At 27.2% G+C, this 22,209-nt stretch overlaps 1 pseudogene; it reads right to left on the bottom strand.

The window, feature by feature from the left end:
- Positions 1 to 7,287: 7,287 nt before the first annotated feature.
- LOC112689695 lies at positions 7,288 to 8,914 on the bottom strand (annotated as a pseudogene).
- Between the last annotated feature and the right edge of the window lie 13,295 nt (positions 8,915 to 22,209).

Below are 22,209 nucleotides of genomic sequence, written 5' to 3' on the forward strand. Positions count from 1 at the left end.
TATAGATATCACGAACTAATATTAATATCTAATTAGTTCGTTATCATCGCATTATCATCATAGGCCATGGCTGAATGTAGATATTTTATCTCATCTACTAATTGGCAACTAGATATAAGTGATTTTTAACTAATATATTTATACTAAATAGCCTATATAAGAAGACTAATATAATATAAGCCTATATATTTTTATTTAGGGTCTTTAAATTACCTATACCGTTAATTCAAGGTTACCCTACGTAATTACCCCATTACTACTTTACAGTCTATAAACCCAGAATACAAAAATGTATGAATATCATCTATTCTATACTACGAATCTTGAATACTACCCAAGTACCCGCCATAGACATAATATATAATTTTAAATAATATAATGCGTAATTATACTGCCTTCTAACTGTTCCCATGCGTCATACAAGATTTATTATAGCAAATTTTGTAAGTTAGGTACCTACTCATCTATTTAATACTTACTTAGCAGTTTGTATTTAAATACATTTTATAAATTATAATATTATAGCACATAAATGAACATTTAACATTTTGTAAGTGGAATTTAGTAATCAAAATTAATTGCAAAAAAAAAAAAAAATACAAATATTTCTACTCATTCTATTATAATAAAAACATTATCTTTGGTGAGTGACGTTAGATTTTAAGTAATATTTAAGTTATTTTATTTATTAAGAGGTAATTTTATAACTCTTTTCTTATGTGAAGAGAGATGAGTCTGCCTTTAATATATTATCTATACTCTTCATGTTGCATACATAATTCATTGATTTAGGTTTAGGGTATTCATTTACACTTGTAATACTTATGAAAAATTATCCTAAAATATAATTATTTTTAGTACAAAATAGTAAGATATATTGTTGAAGTTATTTGTGCTTTGGCTTACTTTGAAGGATTTGGTAATTCTGAATTTAATATATATGAAACATTAGTTGCCAAAGTAAATACATTTATAAACTTTTTGGCTGATTCACTATTTGAAATATTCACTCTTATTATATACTTATTAGACTTGAGACAGCTTTCTTTCTCGTCAACAACACATACAAATTCGTCACAAAATTGACTAAGATACGCTTTAAGTATTTCAATTCAATTTAATTTTGAACATCGAACAGAAATATTAATAATACTTATTATTATAACTGTATAATATTTTACTAATAATTTTTCATACTTCTACTATAATGCAGAACAAAGAAAAAAATATCAGTAAAATATTTCTTACTCGCTATTTATATTCTTTAACCTTATAACTATTGTTTTCCTATATCAGTTTGATAAAAGTAATATAATTTATCGATACATTTAGACAACAATATATGGACTATAATTGATATTTACGATTAACCAGTCCAGATTTCTTGATTTTCAAGAAACTTTGTAATTGGGTATTTATTTATATTCGAGGTTCAAATTGCCCGGACAGGAGCAAATTGCCCGAGCAATGTATAAATTGCCCGGTATTCCATATTGTTCATAACATATAAATGTTACACGAAGATTGTGGATTTAATATCCTGAAAAATGTCAAAAAATAATATTACTCAAAATAAAATAAAAATAATTTGTAGTTTTAAAACTAACAAATTTTATGTTGTTAGAAAACCTACAAAATATAGTTATTTTCAACTATATAATGAATACAAATCTAAAAACAATTAAAATTAATGTAAATACAAAAGAATGTGAAATTAATAGATATGCATTCGTTTTTATTTTCTAATACTTTTTTCTAACAGTTAAATTATATTAAATGATTAAATGTCTCTGATAATTATTCCTTCGGATACACAGGAATTTATTTCTGTTTATTTCATCAAACACCTGCAGTGAACTCATAAGCCAGGTTAATAAAGGATTTATAAACAATAGATTTATTTACAATAGATATTATGCTGAACTGATTTTGTATTGATCTTTATATATTGAAATAGAAAATATAAAAATTATAATTCATTAATTAAATACGGGTACAAGCGTATTCACCACTCAAAATGTGATATGTGATGGAACGCAATAATTAACCAGAAGATTATAGTACGTAGCTGTGATTTTTAAGTCATTTATTGTTGTATAATCGTGTTTCACGTGGTTTATTTTATTTCATCATTATATAATCTCAACGATCGTGCAAATTTCGCTATAACACTTGTCATCGTAGAGAGGGTCTAAGCCATGAATCTTTGTTATTATAATATTATTGTAACGAGTTGGATTATATTGAAACAGGATTATGCTGTGTATTGTGCGCGGAAATAACAACAAAGCCAAAATGAAATACATACACGAGTTAGGTATATAACTCATCAATACGCGTAGGTACCTGTGCAACACTAGTGATTGGTGTGCGTGTTGGTACCTTAATTAAAAAAAAAAAAAAACTGCGTACTAAAAAAGTGCTACGACAGTGATGAGAGGTATAATATACCGTGCTTACCTATATTCAATATCATAATGTTACGTGTTCATGATGCGTAGAGCAATGTAGTGTACGCGATTAAGGCACGTATAAGATATACAATGCAAATCGAATTTTTTTCTTGATGCTCAAAAACAATGCCTTTTGAGCGCATAATTCGCATGTGCATCAAAGGATTTGTCATTTTAACCGTTACTTAATATTTGTCAAGTTTTTTTCATTTTTGCTTAATTTTTTCGCTCCATTTCTAAAGGTATTCTCTTGAATTTTACAGTTACTGTGAATAGATATAGGTCAGGGATGGCAAACCTTTTGAACACTGCGTACCCAAAATTACCTTTTTTTTTTTTTTTTATAGAGCGTGTCATGAAAAAAATATTAAAAATATTATATTTTATTATATTATAATTTGATTGTATAATTAATGTATTAGTATAAAAAAGTTAATTTAGGTACATAATAATAATAATAATAATAATAATAATTATAATAATATTGCTTTTTTAATTATTTATAATATATTATAGATCCTATATTATATATTATAAAATATTTAAGTAAACATTTTCGCGTGCCCACAAAATCTTTTCGCGTGCCATGGATTTGATTTATGATCGAAACGTACTCTCATTATCCGACTGCCGTTAGTTAATTTTAGTTTTATAATTTAATAATGACATTACTTTTATAAGTTAAGTTTCTTAACGATTGTTGACTGCCAATTTTTGAACCGCAATGTTTTGGAATGTTGGACAAATAAACATTTTTTAGGTACAGCTTTAAGATTATGAAATAAATTATAAAGATTCAATACGGTTTAATTACATTATTGTTTACGATTAATTTTTTGGCACAGTTTAAAATATATTTTTATAATTACATAAATATTGATGAATATGCGTTTACATGGATCAATATACGTTTTTCGTTGTTGTAATAACATGTACTCAGCAACAATACAATCATTGAATCTCTAACTACGTGCACGATTTAATAATTGAAACAAATCGTATAAAAAAAAAATAATTAGCGTACCGATGATTGTTACATGTGAATGTATTTTTTTGAATACGTCCCAAGAATATTTTTTACTTCGATAGTGATATTTTTAATAAACCGATGATTCATCATTATTCACGGTGAATACTATTTTTGTATATTTATTTTTAGTACTTAATTATTAGCAAAGAATATAAGAAAAATTTGTTTTGTATTTTTATTGTACAAACTATTTATTCATCATTCGGTACCCATATTTAACATCACACGTTTTTAGTGAATACTAAGTATTTAATTTTTTTTTTCGTATAGCACAAATATAGGGTCAAGTTTTTGAGACATTTCTTATTAATATTGAATATTTGAAATTGAAAATTGAAATATTACTTAACGCTAAAAAAAATGTTTTAAAAAAATAAACAATAAATATCATGGATAATATTATCATATATTTTCGTGTTGTAGATATTTCGAAATATTTTATACTTTGACACCGTGGTCGATAAATGTATTTATAAGTGAATGGGAAAAAGGGAAAATGAGTTTCTTGGAGATCGTAGTACTGAACCATCTTGTAGTTATAGTTTCCCACGAAGATATACTCATAACGCAATATCTTTACTGAAACAGTTTTTAAATTATGTTTCATTAGTTTCATAAAATTTTAAAAGAAATAAAAGAAGAATAACATTTGAAACTATTTAGATAATTGGGAATTAATGGTAGACCCTATATATTATATATATACGAGTATATTGAATCTTCATGAAAAATTGGTTAATCATATATAACGTTAACGCGCCAACAAAATGAAAATCCCAATTTTTGTATAAAAATATTATTATTTATTAAAACTCACAAGTGTTATAATAATATTATAAAATACACGTAAGTATTCTATATACTAGTTAGGTGTACCACTAAACGCTTAATATTATCTGCGTTTGAATTGAAGTTTAAACTAACATCACTTAATCAAATAATACTTATCAATAATATTAATACGTTAGTGGTCATCTAATATGTTAGTCAAATATTGTCAATATATATATATATATATATTAGTTGTGTATGGGCCAATTAATTCTGTATAAGAAACTATGTTTAGGTTTTTCCGTTCATGCATGGGCACTATTGCAAAATTATAAAATATATATGTAGGTATTAATTATATTAATTATATTCATAATAATACATGTATCGATGATTAAGATTTATAACCATCACGTATTCAAAGTTTGATAAGTTAATTTTACAAAACAAAAAAAAAAAATTCATTATTTTATAAAATAAAATATGAAAAATCAATAAAATGAGTTAGTTATTTTACATTTGCGCATTAATCTTATTATTAAAAAGCAATAATAATTGTTTGTCGTTCATAAAAAATAGCTTATTTTTTAAAAATTCGGAGTGGTTTTTTATTTTAACAACGGGTTTTCCTACAATATAATGTAAACAATTCTTATTGTGTTAGAACGAAAATCAAGGGACCATAATTTTTAAATCCAATACTTAAATGTACATTTAGAGTAGGCTGAAATTTTAATAAATAATAACTAATTATTATACATTGTATTTTGTAAAAAATGGCGTGCATTGTACGTTAAAACATAAACAGTTTTCAATAAGTGTGTATTTTTATCTTCTTTTTCTATATCAAAACAAGATTCTTATATTTATTTCATGGGAAATAATCAATATTTTTTCAAGTTCTTTGTCCAAAATCTTGTTTTAATGTACTTATACCTATTTTTTTAAAAAAATGTTTTTGCATTAGGTAAATTTGTGTCTGTTTTGTTTCTATCCTCATATCCGTTAGTGAAACATGACAATTCAATTACACTAGGCCGAAAGTTTAACCTTTCTTAAGATAATATTTTATTTTTAGAAGAACGATAAATAAATTATTTTTTTTTTTTTATTATTTTATCGGAATATATACAATATGTAAATTTATTAATATAATGAGCATGTTTGCTTTAATAGTATAATGACATAAATAACTTGATTAAAGGAGTTACCCAGTAGTAACTCCTTGACTTGGTTTTTATTTATTTTATTTTGTTATATATTTTAGGCTAAGTCCCGACTCTAGTTTCTCTTTAGCCTTCTCGGTGGGTTTCCTGGAATGGTATTTGAATTTAGGGCAAGTATTAGGGGATTTGGATGGTTTGCAAGGAGTGCACGAAAGAGTTTGTATGATTAAGTGGCTGTTTCAGTAATTGTTGGTACGTTTAAATCTGTATGTAATGTATGGTTTATGACATAGAAGGGAGCTTTAGTAATGATTCGTAATGTAGTGAATTGGAAAGATTGTATTTTATAAATATTTGAATTTTTAGCGGCGCCCCATAGCTGAATCCCGTAGGACCATATTGGTTTTAGGAGAGATTTATACAATAGAAGTTTATTTTTTAAGGAGAGTTTGGAGCTTTTTCCTATTAGGGAGTATAGAGCTTTTCGCCTAGTGTTCAACAATTGTCTTTTTTGTTTGACATGTTCTGCCCAGGTTAGGCGGTTATCAAGTGTTAATCCTAAATAACTGACATTGGAAGCTGGTGGTATAATTTGGCTAGAAAGTGAGATAGGAGGGATGGAGCCTTTTTTTAGGGTAAAAGTGATATGGGAATACTTTTCATTGTTAACCTTAATTTTCCACTTTGAGTACCATAGATCTAGGTCATTGAGAAGACTGTAGAAATAGACCGGTAGTATATGGGCCTTTATGAGAAGTGTAGATGATTTTATCATCTGCAAATTCGGCTACGGACGTGGGCGAATGTTGGTTGATCTGCTGCATATATGTTGTACAATAATGGGGATGAGATAACACCTTGGGAGACTCCAGCTAAAATAGGTGATAAGTGGGAGAATTCAGAGCCTACTTTGGTGACGAAATGGCGATTTTCTAAGTATGATTTAAAAAATAAGAAGTAAGGAGGTGTTAGAAATATTTTTAATTTAAATAGGAGACCGGTAGCCAAACTTTGTCAAAAGCTTGAGCAATATTCACTAGGATAGCGGAACAGTAAAATTTGTTTTCAAATGAATATGCTATGATGTCGGTTAGACGGTGTGCTTGATGGAACATGGAATGTTTATTTTGAAACCCAAACTGAGTGTTGGGTATTACTTTTTTGTCGTTTATAATTTTGGATATATGTTTAAGTATTAATTTTTCGCTGAGTTTGGTAAAAAATGGTAAGAGGCTTATAGGACGATAGGACGATGGGATGTCGGGAGGTTTACCCGATTTCGGAATTAGGATTATAACTGATACTTTCTAGTGAAGAGAGAAATAGGAATGTCTTAGGATAGAATTTAGTATGTGAGTGAGGTGCATTAGTGCTTTTTTTGATAGTTATCGCATCATTTCAGTGGTGATTAAGTCTAGTCCGGGTAATTTTTTGAGGAGAAGAGATTTTATAAGGTGTTGGATTTCACCTGAAGTGAATGGTTTAGGGGTAAGGTATAGTGGAAGCGGAGATGTAAGTGAGCTTTCTATGTGATTAGAGAAATTTTGATTGCCAATATTTTGATGGGGTTGGAAAATATCCGAGAGATGAGATTGAAAGGTTTCTGCTTTTTTAGATCAGATTTACACCAATTTCCATTGATATTTTTTAGTGGGGATTGTGGAAATCTTTGCTTAACCCGTGGTTACTCGTACACGTAAATTTTTAAGCCCGATTAGATTTATTAATTCGTTTCGGAATCCTATGAAATTTAGCATACCACGTACGGTTATTGGCGGTGGTGGTTTTATTTTTATTTCGCTGTTTTCTGATGAGTTGTTTTCTTTGCTGGTAGGTTCATCGTTTATAGCGAGAGGGGAAAATCTGTTTACCATCGTAAACATTGGTTTGGTTTTTTTTTTGATTCAAGTGTATCTGTCACAGAAAGATTATGTTTTGAAGTTTTCTTTTGTTTTTGCGTAACATAATTAACGTCATTATCTTCCATTTCAACTGATGAATTAAATACATCGCTTGTTGTACTTAATGTGCGAGTTTCACGCAAATTATTTTGAGTGTTCGATGACCCAGATATCGATTGTTTTGGTTTAGTGTTGGAGGTAGTTGATTGTTGCTGTTTCATTTTTTTATCTGTATTGATTGCGTTGCCGACATATAACCGCGCACCAGCTGATAGCCTGGCCGTTCTAGTCGGTAAAGCACGATTCCGTACGTTTTACCTTTTTGGGAACACGATTCCGTACGATTTCTAACAAACAATGGATTATAAAATGATCCCAAAAACAACACGATTCCGTACGATTTTCCATGCAACGTTGCCATTTATTATTTATTATTATCAATTAATTTTTGTAATTTAAAAATAAAAAAATATAAACATTTAAAATATATAATTTGTAAATGGTTTAATAATTATAATTTGATACCTTGGTAATTAATAAAAATACTTGATAAATATTTTATTATATTTCTATGATTTGAAAATTTGTTATGTTCGGTTATTGTGTAATGTAATCGCTGTTTGTCGGCTAAGGCCATTTGATTCAAACGTCCTTTAGACACAGCTCTTATTTTCGTGCAAGTCTCTTCTTGTGTTTCCTTTAGAACTGTTATAACCAAATGAACTGAAGGGTGTGGACTATGAAACTTGGCATTATATGTTCTATGGAAACTCTCAGATCCATTTGTTGTACTTTAAAATATATAGTAAAATAAATAAATAAATAAAAACAAAACGTTTATATAAAATTAATGTAGTTATATGATAAAACTGGTCGACCGGTATACCGCAGACGATTACAGAGTCGATCATGTTAGAATTTATTTTTATGCTATGCGCACAAAAATTAATCGTGGTGGTTATAAACAAATTGGCGATACAATTTATCTGTATATTTTTTATCTTTTATTCTAGTTTAAAATACTTTATGTATGTTTATATACACTTTAAGCAAGTATGTTTCTTAATAATTATAATTATTTAATAATAAGAAAAAATTTTCCAAGAAAGTCATACATAGTTATATATTATTATACATACCGAGGATTTTCCGATGGCTCTTGAGCCCAAATTTTCGGTGGAAATAAACAGTGATCTTCTACGTATGTTTTCAATATATAATCAGAAAATAAAAATCCTATATCTAGGTTAGGACATATAGATACAAGTTCAATGAATGCATTTTCGATTTCATGTGGTGATAGAAATGGCAACCCGAAAAATAGCTTTAACCATTTTTCTAACTCGTCGTCATTTGTATATGCTGTTCGGAGTCGCTGTTCAGAATTTATATGTAAAGTTAATCTGTAACGTTGAATATTACCATTTTATAAAGAAATAATACATTTTAAGCATATTTACTTTTCGCCACCAACACTGCCCTAAATGAAATCGACATGCTTGAATTTCTACATTTGGGAACACCTCTCTACATGCTTCATGAGCACTTATCTCAAAGTCTAAATGTAACTTTTGAATAACAAGTCTTTTGAAAATTAATTTTTCACTTAATTCTTGAAGAAATAACCACATGTCAATGTAGGTTTGTTTAGATTTATGAGGCAAGAAAAAATAAACCACAGGTATATAAAATCCATTTTGTAAACAATTAATTGTATAGAGCTGAATATGTTTTGGCGCGTAATTAAAAGTACCATCGGCAAAAAAATCTGATGAATTAATCATACATCTTAGATTTTGTTCTGTAGTTATACAAACGAATAATTTGTTATCGGGTACAAAAATAAATTATTCACCTTTAAATTTAAGTACATCATTATTGTGCATACTTTTGAGTTGTTCAATTGATTCAATTAAAGATTTTGGAAAAGCCGGGTATATTTGTCGTCGTTTGTCATACATGGCTTTTCTGATTGACTGTATATCGCTATGTTCAATTTTTTCTGAATTTACGCTTTTTAAGAGTTCTGTTCGAATTATTTTAATAGGTCGGATAGAAATAAATCCACTTGCATTGCGTTTACAGTTTTCTCTCAGTACATGTCTTTCGGCACTTTGGACTGGATTTTCACAGTGATTATGTTTATTTGATGTTTGATGAATTAAATTTCTATTTGTCACAATGCAATAGCATAACACAATTTTTGTATACATAACCATTTTTTTAAACCATCTTTTCGTGTTCGTATAAGCCGATATTTATGGAAATTAAATAATACCAGTGGTTTTCCTTTTTCCGAAGTTATAAATTTCACTTCATTTTCCATGTTCACTATTTTTATATTTTTATAACGCACCGCACTTTACGCAAAACGATACCTATCTTAATTTATTATTAAGATATTATGTCGTATGCTGTAGATTATCAGTAGTTTTGGTTTTGATGTACCTACATACACGAATATATTATTTTGTTACTGATAAACTATTTTGTAATGATTAATAACCATATCAAATCTAATAGTGTTATTGCGATTTACTTTGAGACGATGTCGATGTCGACCGATACTGTATAATATCTACGACGTATAATACGTATATGTGTTATACAAATTAATAGATTACATTTATAATTACATAATTTTTTAACTTATTTAGAAATCTGACAACGTTACACTAAAATCTCAGGTACAAAACGTACGGAATCGTATGCTTTAAAATGTGTACGATTCCGTACGCTGATAAGGACCGTACGGAATCGTATTCTACCCCTAGTCGGTAAAGCACGATTTCTTAATTAGCAGTTTATTAATTCATTTTTAAGACTTTGTTTAAATAAGTGTAATATTTTTGATTTTTTTTTTTGTTATAATATATCAGCACTAGATGTGTTTTTTTTCCTGCATACGACAGTATAAAAATTGAAAAAAAATCGAACCATTTATAATAGATATATATTATAACGTATAGCAAATGTATTACAGATGTGTGTTGTGGACGACGTTCGCGACTAGATTCCGATAAATATATAAGAAGGAAATATCTCAATGACAGTCATTTCCTCAAATTTACCCGGGTTCAAGAACAGATTTTCTTTATTTACACAAAAATTCTTTAAGAACTTATTGACATTCGAAATTTGTATTTCAATGACGTATGGTAGATTATAATTGTTGTTATAGAAGTTAGATGTGGTTCAAAATAAAATAATAAATAATATGTCATCTTTTTGTTAAATTCAATCATTAACATGTTTATCCACTGCATCATAATAGCTTGTTTTTTACTATAAAAATATGTGTAATTTTCATAATTTTGTCTGATCGGTTGTTACATTAATGGTCATGTTATAGAATAAAACAAGAAATAGGATCATACTGTTATACAATATGCCTCTAATTAAATGTATTATCAACAAATAATCCTGCCTGATCACCAGCAGACTACTGTTTCTTTTTTGTCTTCCAGATGATAAGATCTATTCAGACTGACATATGCCTTAAACTATATAAGTCTATCAGCCATATCCGATTTCGGCTTGAAATTGCACATTTGCGTGCTACAAGTTTTCAATAATCAACCAACTCATTAGACGTCATAGTGAGAGCCAAAAATCATATTTTTATTATTGCCTCGTCACGTTTTTTTTTGTTATATTAACTATTATTTTAATTATAATCTTTTAAGTTTTTATTTTTGTTTTTTTATTAGAGAAATTCTAATATAAAATATTATACTTCAACATTAATGAACTATACAAGAACAAAAATATATTTACAGCAATGAATGCGAAAAGCTCACTAGTAAGTTTCGGCATTACAATTGCCATCAAAACTTTATGTGGAGATAAAGAGAAACTTATTTTATATCAAAATAATAAGTAAACAATTTTTTTTAGTACTGTATTAAGTGTTATAATTTATACTTCACAATTGTATGTTAATATCTCCACTGTAAGAATGATATTTATATAAGACGGCACTGTATATAGGCAATTGAAGGACACTTCCCAGTTACAGTTTACATTTGGGGTTTGCACTACATTTCAGTAATTGCTGTGAAAAACTGATAGGAAAATAATCGGCTTCTACATTTTAGCAACACTCGTCATAGTATAATCACATGCAGAACAAAACATAAAATAATGTGCATACACGAAAATAATACTTACCATATGGTTATTGTATTCTGAAATTAGTGTAAGTAATTTTAATATTAATTTATGGATCATATCAAAAACCATGTAAAACGAGAACGGTCAAATAATTAATGTCAAATTATTGTTTTAAGTTTTTAGGTCAGTATAATTTTTCCGTTAATGTAAGAAATACGTTTTATCTATGTCATTGCTTGTGTATCACGTTTTGACTATACTGTTTCACAACTTTTAAATACTACTTAAATTTTTGGTGGTTCATTGTATTCCTCGAAATAATCTTACGTGGTTTGATTTGAGTATAATACTGAATATCGTTTAGATTAATACTATTATTACCCTCAAGCTGCTCACACCAATGCGATTTTAAAAATAAAATGTAAAACAATGTTTAAATTTGTGATGAGTATAATTTTTGATTTATACAAAACAATGTAGCACTGTAGACTATTTGAATCGCTAACTGCAGAAACGGGATAAGTCCATTTTTATCAAATTTGATTTTATTATCATTTTTTGTTAAGTACGCGTAAATACATCGTTTTCTGTAGAAAGGAGTCAAATCCGACTATCCAAACGCTAAATATAGCGTTTGGAAATTTCACTTTACTGCAGAAAGGGAACATATCATGTTCAGTTTTTCATCATTCCTAAAAAATTAGGAAAAGTGGACTTGTTCCGTTTCTGCAGTTAGCTATTCATTTAATCTATCATAACACCTGTAGCATGTATTTATTAATTTTTGTTTTTAGAAATACTAACTTTTATTCGTCATACGAAAACATTTTTATTCACAAAGAATAAATATTTGAAATTAGTTCATGTTTGGTTTACGTTAAATTAATACTTTCCTATATTAATGACTATATAAGAGGAATTTGTATACAGTCACAAAAATAGAATACATTTAATCTTTCATTTTAAATATTTATTGTACACAATTTTGTGTATGGAAAAATTAAAATAATAAAAATAAAATTATAACTTATTTATTAAAAATATTAAACTAGTTAAGTCATTAATATGATTTCTGTAGATTATTACAGACTAAATAAAAATTGTGGATTTTTATTTTCGATACGTCAATTATCATTACCTATTGTAAATACTACAATGTAAGTTTCTTTTACATCTCCGGGAAATTGCCTATTTTGTAAAAGTGGTGTGATAAATTGTTAACTGCGTTCAGAATACACATTATAATATGATTTGGCAGAAGGGGAAATACAGAATTGAAAATACATTAGATGTTTAAGACATTCAATCATATAATCTATAATTCTATATAGACGGATTGGGTATGTATTATACATGTAAAAAATTATTTGAGTTTGATATTTTTGTTTATAATAATAATTTGTCTTTATTAATAAATGGAGTGCTTTTTAAAATCTTGTTTTGAATTGCGATTGATCTATGCTCCCAGTTTGATGGTTTATTTTTATTCTTTTCGGTTTGTCAAGAACGTACTATTTTTACGAAAATTGGTACTATGTACGCCATCTTAAAATCAATTATCGTGTCATATATATATAGATTCAACCATATCATCCACGAACTCCATCAACGTATGTCCTATCTTTACGCCGTAATATAATGTAAGTGTAATTTATATCTCACTTAGACTGCATTCTCGCACCCAACATCTAGAACTGCAAGGAGATATCATTCAAAATCATACATTTTACACTATTCAAAATAGTGGACGTTTTATATTATAAGAAAAGCGAAGGATGTATATTGGTTTAATTATAATATGTACATGGTGTTTATTTAAAGTTAAAACTTCTTTTTGGATTAAAGAAGCCAACCAAAAGTCGATTAGATGAATTAAACGTTATTTCCTGTTTCTTATTTGTAATTCAGTTATTATTATTATTCTTAAACCTTAATTATTTAAGTTAATCTATGTACACAATACTGTATCTATATAATATCTTGTATTAATTGCATATTATTTGTAAAAATCCGACTGGCGCACAGTGGTTGGAAACGTAATTTAGCTTGCCTAAATGAAAATTTAAGATTATGTCATATACCACTTATGACATAAAATCATTTTCGACTTTATATTTATTAAAGATAAAATGAAGCTTATGATAAATTTAGATATTTCTAACCTTGCTGAATTCACAGATAAGCGTATACAATATATAAATTTGAAGGTATAGTGTTATCATTGCGTTTTCTTTATTATATCACGTGTTACTAAGTGCACACGTTTTAGATTTGATTTTTTTTTCTTTTGATATATATTATGGATACTGCAGAGCAAGATAAGTACATTTTTAGAAGTTTTAAAAATGTTTTAATATTATTTTTTCATTTTACAACGTTGAAAAATTCCGATTTTTCAATATTTTTTAAATTTAAAAGGGTGGTTTTAAAAATGTATTCGTTTTTACAATTTAATAATACATACAAATTATAGGGGTACAAATGAGTACTAATGTTACTAATGGGCTACACAGATCAAAAAAAAAAAAAAAAAATTGTGTCTATTTGCGTGTACACCTTAAATGTATTTCTTTCTAGGAACTAGTAATGGAGAGAGTGACATAGTAAATTTGAAATTTTGCGATCTATTTGAATTGTGACAGAAAAAAGGATCATTAAATCTTACTAATGTTGAGTCCAGGCTTTATTTATAAGAGTTTATTAATAAGCAATGTAACGTAAAGGGACATAATACAGATAACAAAAAATAAATAAAAAATAAATTATTAAATTTCACTATAATTTTAAATAAAAAGTGGAATAAATATTACAGACATTATAGTAAATTTGTTCAAAAAGAAGACCAATAGCTTAAAACAGTTTTTAATTTTTCGTCTAAAATAAAAACTGATAATGTTGGTCATCCTATTAAAATATTTAGTGAATGTTCTGAAAGAACGAAGAAAAAAAGGTACAGCCTTTATTAAAATCTTATAGAATATCTCATAAAATTTTTCATAATTTGAATGTAGCCTACCTAACCTATATTTAATTAAATAAAAAAATAAGGTAATAAAGTGGTTTGAAAAGATGTAGAGATAGTTAGAGAATTGGTTGTGAGCATCTCATGACAATCCCGGTTCCAGTATCTGGACAAAAAAAATAAAAAAATAAAAAAAATTTAAAAAATAAATAAATAAATAATAAAAGGACAAATTACTCAACATTTTCCAAAAATTAAATTTCATAAAGATGTTTTTTTATTTTCAAATTGACCTCTGTATATAGATTGTTGTAAAAAAAAATCGCATTCAAAAATATTGATTTTATTCAAAGATATTAATTTAGGCAAGCTAGATTACGTTTCCGACCACTGTGTGGAGTTAATTCTAATAAATAAAATACAAGTTGTATTGAAATTTTCAGAATACTAAAAATAACGAATGGACTATTACGAAAAACTGGAGTGTTGTAGACAGTATTGGGACTTATCTAGATAGATTTTTTGTTATCTTTTATCTTATCTAGATAAATAACGCTAAGGTATCTTATTATTTATCTAAGATAAAATTTTAACTTATCTAGATAATTGTCTGTATTCTTACCAAGATTAGAGTTATTTTTATTCTCGTACGGAGATGAATCTAACAAATCAGAGATCATCAAAATCGGTCCAGTCGTTCTTGAATTATAAATTCTGTAACTAAGCTGACCTTCTTTTATATATATATATATATAGATTTTGTATTCATAATCATAATTTTTGTATTATAAATAAATAATTATTATTTCTTGGTATGATATTTTGTTTGTATTTTCATGGCGGAAAAATATTTTTGGTATTTTCAAACCTAATTTCTTATTTTTCATGGAAGTTCCAAATATAGTAGGAATTTGATTTTAGTATACACATTGTAGCGTGAACCACGTATGTGTCGCCACCTAGTGGTGTCCAATTATGCAACTGACACCGACGAACCCGCTCTCTTTGATATGCGCGGCGCGTCGTACCTTTCGCGTCATTTAATACCCAATATAGAGCGCTCTTTTTTCACTAACGATTTTCTTTCCGAATTTCCTTTTACATTTTCTAATCTATCAAATTAATTTCGTGATCTCCACTGCTAAAAAATCATCAATATATATCTGTAAGCACTTCTCGAAACTACTCCGCGTCACAATACATCTTCAATTTAAAAGAAAAACTAAGAAAAACCAAAAACATCGCCAATCTACACTCTGCTATACCCATCCAGATCTTACACGCTTAAATACCCGGCCGAACAAAATTACAATTACCTCTCTCGCAGTTGTTCAGATAAACTTCTATGGGTACTATGCATATAGAATATAATTCGTTGTATTTCACTGTATGTTACATAGTTCCCCGTAGTTAAGTAAACTGACAACTTGCCAGTTGAACTTCATCAATTGTGACGACGTAAACTTCCCTAGCAATAAGAATATTTAGCCGCCATCCACAGTGCCGCTACCAGTTGTGTTTTATTTTTTTTATATTACCAACTCATTCCAGGACATCCCACCGCTGGTTCAGCCGCCCGCCACTTTGGCCGCGAACAAGCCAAGCAGCTCTTACGGTTTGGGAGGACTGTTCTCCATCAATCATTCAACATTTAAAACTAAAATAATCAGTAATATATCTTCATATAAATGCTATATATGTTTGTGTCATATTTGTAATTTTATTCATAAAAAATAAAAAGAAATATTATTATCATCTATTTATATAAAAACACTGTCTAATATACTTGGAAATATATATATATATATATATACGTATACCTTGACAATCCAACACATAGAGGAGAGTCAAACGTTACAACATGCAACTCATACACTGAATAGTAAATTAATTCACTCTTGGAACCCGTAAAATCGTAACTACTTATAGAATAATGAAAATCATAAAATTAATATTATATGGAAAACAATATTGTTAACTTAAAATAATTTTTTATGTATTCTGTATTCATCCTGATACGTACAGAGGAATTTTCATTTTTTTTTTTTTTTTTTTGTAACATTTTAATTATTAACTATCATTAAATATTGTACATTATACGTAAATACTGCTTAATGGTACACTACATTACTACAATAAACATTAAACACCTAGGTACCTATTGATAATAATGATTATAATTGAGTTTTCATAGATATTAGAATATAAAATATTGACCAAAAAATAACATTTTTTGAAAATATTTTTTTTTATCTATTATCTTTATCTAGATAAATCTTGCATTATCTATTCCCAACACTGGTTGTAACAATGCAATAAATAATGATTTATGGACTAAATTGAAACATATTCATATACAATTTATTACATAAATTTAATGATTGAAGGATGCTGACAATTACTATAACATTATTTTTATAAATCATGTAATTTTGAATTTTAAGAACAGGTTAGATTAGATGTTGTTATTATTGATAAATTTGTCAAAAATTAACAAAATTAAATTACTTGAACAATAGTTGTACATTGTTTTTTCAGAGTTATTAATTTTTGGTTATAGATCATATAATATAGATTTATCTTTGTTTTCAAATTATTTGGCTATCTCAACAACCAAGTATGCATTAGCTTGGATTTTGTTTCATATGGAATTTCAACTTAAAACTTAAAAAAAATTTGAAAATATTATACATATCATTGATACTTAAAATAAGAATATGTGTTTGATAATTGGGTCTGAGTTTTCGTCATTATTTATATTAGTCGTAATATTTTGTATCTATTTAAATTAGAATGCAATTATAAATTAATGCATTTGAAAAATGATTTCGACCTAAGGCTATTATAATATTATATTGAAATTATATTATTATTATATAATTTATAAACGGAATTTAATAGTATTGCTGATATGTATAAGTTGGACTGAAGAGTGTTCTCAATTTTTTTTATATTTTTTTTTGAAAAATTGGAAAATAAATAGTTCACATTATTGAATGTATTGACTAAATTGTTCAAATTTTATGAAACATTTTCAGCTGTAAAATTTGATAAATTCGATAAGTCTAAGCAGACCGTGACAGAGTGGTCGATCGGTCGCCAGCCTATTAGCTTCGGTTGAGCCACTGATCCAGTGATTAATTATCGGTTGGTCACCAATTGGAAAATGTAATGGCAAGGCACACCATGTCCAATAATGTGTAATTTGATTTTCCAGGTATAATAATAAACTAGAACGTAAAATATTTTGAAAGAAACCGTTGGGTAACTTCCATAATTAGATTAAACCCATATTTTGATATCAGGTACATGCAATAGAATAATGAGAGTTAGAATGGCATCAAAAATGAAAATAAGTAAGATGAGTATTCTAAATTATAAATGCGTGAGATTTTTGTTTAGTTAGATAAGCAAACTTTAGCGAATACTGATGTGTCATATAGTCTTTTAGCGTAAAAATAGTGAATATATTTATAGTTTCATAAATAGATTCAATTCATAAATTTCATTTATAGTAAAGCTCTAAGAGCTATTGATTTTATAAACCGAAAAAATTATCACGAATTTAAAAATTCAAACTTTCTAAAAGTACTATACTGCTCACTCGTCAGATCAATATTAAAATATGCATCAGTCATTTGGAATCCTAAACAAATTAACTTTATTGATAAACTTGATAAAATCTAACGCCGTTTTTTGAGGATAATGTCACACAAACTAAATCGAGTAGATGTTTCTCTAGATACCATAGCTTTAGAATTAGGCTTAGAACAATTAGCTTCTAGAAGATTATTTAATGATGTAAACTTTGTCTATAAGTTAATAAATGGTAAACTTTTCTCACCAGAATTTCTAAGTAAAATAAATTTTAAAATTTCAACCTTCAATTCAAGAAACAATCATCCTTTTTTAGTACTTCATTGCTCGACAAATATTATCAAAAATAGTCCGGAGTACCGCCTTTTAAAAACATGTAATAATGTATTTAACTTCAATTTCTTTTTTGATTCTCAACTTAATTTAAAAAAATCTAATAATGAATATTAAATAATTTACTTGTCTTTTATATTATATTCACTTATATTTTTCTTTTAAACATGTATTAATATATCATTTAAAATTGTTTATATTCTTTTTATTAATTTAAAAACTATACTCATTACCCCTTTGGGGTGTTAAATACTTAAATAAATAAAAAAATATTTTTTTTCTAACTATTTTGGGAAGATAAAAATAGTATCAAACGAAAATAACGTACTAGGTACATATAACATAAACGAAATAAATCATATTTTCTACGGAACACATAGGTATCTAAAATTATGATTTACAAGTAACATAATTAATAAAATACTCTGTTTCTATATATTCTAATTCAATTCACGTATATAGGGTATTATTATTTTTTCAAGTTATTAACACGTCATTCTGATACTCGAGGTTACCGTGAGAAAATATGGAAAAAGTTGTGAATAAAATTTACAATATTCAAGCACATCGTTCGTCATTGCCCATTATAAATTTTTTCATTCTATTTTAATACACTAATCGGTTTTGGTAGTATGTTTGTAGTTATATAAAAACATCATATATATTACATATTAATAAAAAACAAATAAAATGTTAATATTTTTTTTCGTAGAGGTTTAAATTATTCAGAGACATAAATATAAATACATAAATACATGTATAGGTATTAATATTATATGTGGAATAAATAAATTAAAATTAATTATTGATTATTTGAGATGGAATTAAATACTTTATAAAGTTTCAAAATTCAATCAAGAGACAAAACGCAGGAAATAATTCATCAGTAAGAGAATTGCAAAAAAAATCAGTATCACCTGAAATTAGGGCTTACTATTTCACGTGTATTTAAATACACGGATACACGTATAATTACTAAACACGTGTATTAACCCGTTTATTTAATAATACACAGATTTTCAGGTATTTTGAAATACATGTGTACTTAATAACACGGATACTTTCAAAGTCATAGTAAATTAATACAAACTTGGTAAGTAGTAAGTACTAGAGGTATTAGAATTTAACTTTATTATAATTATTATATAATCAAATAAAAGCAAACAATGGAATATAAATAACAATAATAATAAATTTTAAATAATTAACCATATAACAACAAAATGTGTTTTAAATTCTAATATGTAATAATTTTTAAACATATGTAATGTCAGTTAATAAATATTTTAATCAATCAAATTTTTATTTTGATACAGAAAAACTAAGGTGTTTACCAGAGGTGGATCCAGAGTCGAGGAACTGTGGGTCAAGCCATTTCAAGAGGCCATATATTAGGGATGAAACTGAATTTAATACCTTGTAAAAAAAAAAACACAATATGCTCATAAAAGTGTATAAGTACATTTATATTATATTTTAGAATTAGTGATACCACCGATAATAACTTATTTACGATTAATAAATATAATCTAATTAAAATACTAATTAATCTACTAAAATGATATGATTTAAAATATAAATTATGAATTGAAAAATTTTAAATTTTGAATATACATGGCATTCATATTTCAAGTAACTCCGATGGGCCAACTGTCCAAGAGTTCAAATCAAGGTCTAAAAAGAGAAAAAATTTCAAAGAGGCCAATTTTGTCAACAAATATTAACTGTGGGTCAGCTGACCCCCTGAACCCCTCCTAGAACCACCCCTGGTGTCTACATTTTCTGTCAACAAACAGTTCCTTTTTTGCTTAACAATATTTTCATAAACCTAACATTGGCCCACCTAGTGAATATTTTCTGACTACGTGCCTGTACTTAAGTATTTAGTATTTACATATTTGTACCCACGTATTTGAAAATTGTCAAATATGTTTGACAATGAATCATTTATTAATGAGGTATCGAAGAAGGAATCTATATGGAATATTGGTAAGTTCTTTTCAATAACATATTTCATTATTTGATCTTGTTATTTGATTTGATTTTGTCTTGTTGCTGTTTCTTGCTGAATTCGTGTTCCTCGTATAGTGCAAAAATAACGCATGCGGCTTCAATATCATTTAATACTTCCATATTAAAACAAAAAAAAAAAAAAAAAAAAAAATAGACAAAACGAAATACAACGAAGTACGATATAAATATATAATAGTATACGAATTGAACAGCAAACTTCATTCACGATGAGAGGTAACAGCAGTACTATCTTAGTATACAACAAAGTACAAATAATTTAATGGTTCAAATAATATTTGTCGCGCTTTTTATTTTTGAGAAATGCACCCAAATTGTCTAGTGTGAAAGCGTAGTGCAATTTCAAAACGCAGAAAAACGCATCGACACGCGTCTAAATGTCTTAATGTATAAGGAGTACACGTTTGCGTCTTGAAATCACGACGTTCGAAACACACGGAGACGAGCGTTCGAATCGCATAGTGTGTAATCCACTTAAAACACAGTGTTGTGCTTTAAATAAATTTATCTAGATATGTTATCTGGATAAAAACTTCATATCGTTATCTTATCTAGATAAAAAATAAAATTGACATCTAATTTTCATCTAGATAAAAATCATAGCCATCTAGATAATTCACAAAATCTGTATCTAATCATTAGTAATAACTAATCTACAATTTTATCATTCAATATAAAATAAATAACTAAATAAGAAATTTCATTTGTATATTTACTTGCAAAAATTGGTTTTAAAATAGTTTTACATAAAATTTATTATTAATTATGAACAATGACAATTTATTATGTATATAGGCATATATTACCTACATAATATGCATGGGAGGTGAGAATTATTTATAACTTCATAGTATGGCCTATACGGGGAAGTCTCATACCCGTATTACTATTGTTCTGTAGTATTACGAACGCCGAAAGAGCATTTACAAGAATATTAGAATCAGAGATAACGTACCATAGGTCTAAATTGGTTATTATTGCAGCTGCGCGGTTTATTTTAGTTCATAAATACTAAAATACAGAAATAATTTTCGATAAGGAAATAGCAATACCAATCTATACAATATAATATTGTATTATAATACGCATTACGCGTTACCTACACACAAATTGATTGTTTTCCATCATCATTCGATCACCTTAAATTCAATATTTATATATATAAATTATGTCCATTGTTCATGTAATCATGTGCTCTAAATAATTGTCATTACAGGACCCCAATTCTATAAATTCGTACTTTGATATGTCAACATAATATTATTGTACAACAAAATGAATATTAGGCGTGAAACGTCCGTTATTTATTATAAACTTGTACTGTACGCAGCACACTCTCATCCACAACGTGTTCAGTATTTATCGTCAGACCGTCTTCATATTTTTCATAATTTTGTCTATAACTTTCAATTTTATTTTATTGGTGAAATATTTTATATTTTGAAATGGATCGTTACATAACACAATCATTACCCAAGACCAAAAGAGTTCGCTTACAAACGGATGAAAATGTTGATGCCTTATATAAATATCTACATAAAAATGATTTTATCTATCTGTATCTAGATAATTTTAAATCTAGATATCTTATCTATATCTAGATAATTTTTTTTATTTAAGCACAACACTGCTAATACAGTGGTCTTCAACTGGTGGGTCGCATAAGCTTTAAGATTAGGTCACAATAAGTTTTCTGTTTAAAATTTAGAAAATTCGTATTCATATATATTATATAATGTATGTCTATGATATTGCATAAAAATGTTTTTGAATAAACCCAAAACCGTACTATTTTATACTATTTTAAATTTGTAGAAGATTAGAATGAACACTTTTTTCTTATACCTAACTA

The sequence above is a fragment of the Sipha flava genome, unplaced genomic scaffold (assembly GCF_003268045.1).
Source record: "Sipha flava isolate LNK unplaced genomic scaffold, YSA_version1 112_pilon_pilon, whole genome shotgun sequence".
NCBI lineage: Eukaryota > Metazoa > Arthropoda > Insecta > Hemiptera > Aphididae > Sipha > Sipha flava.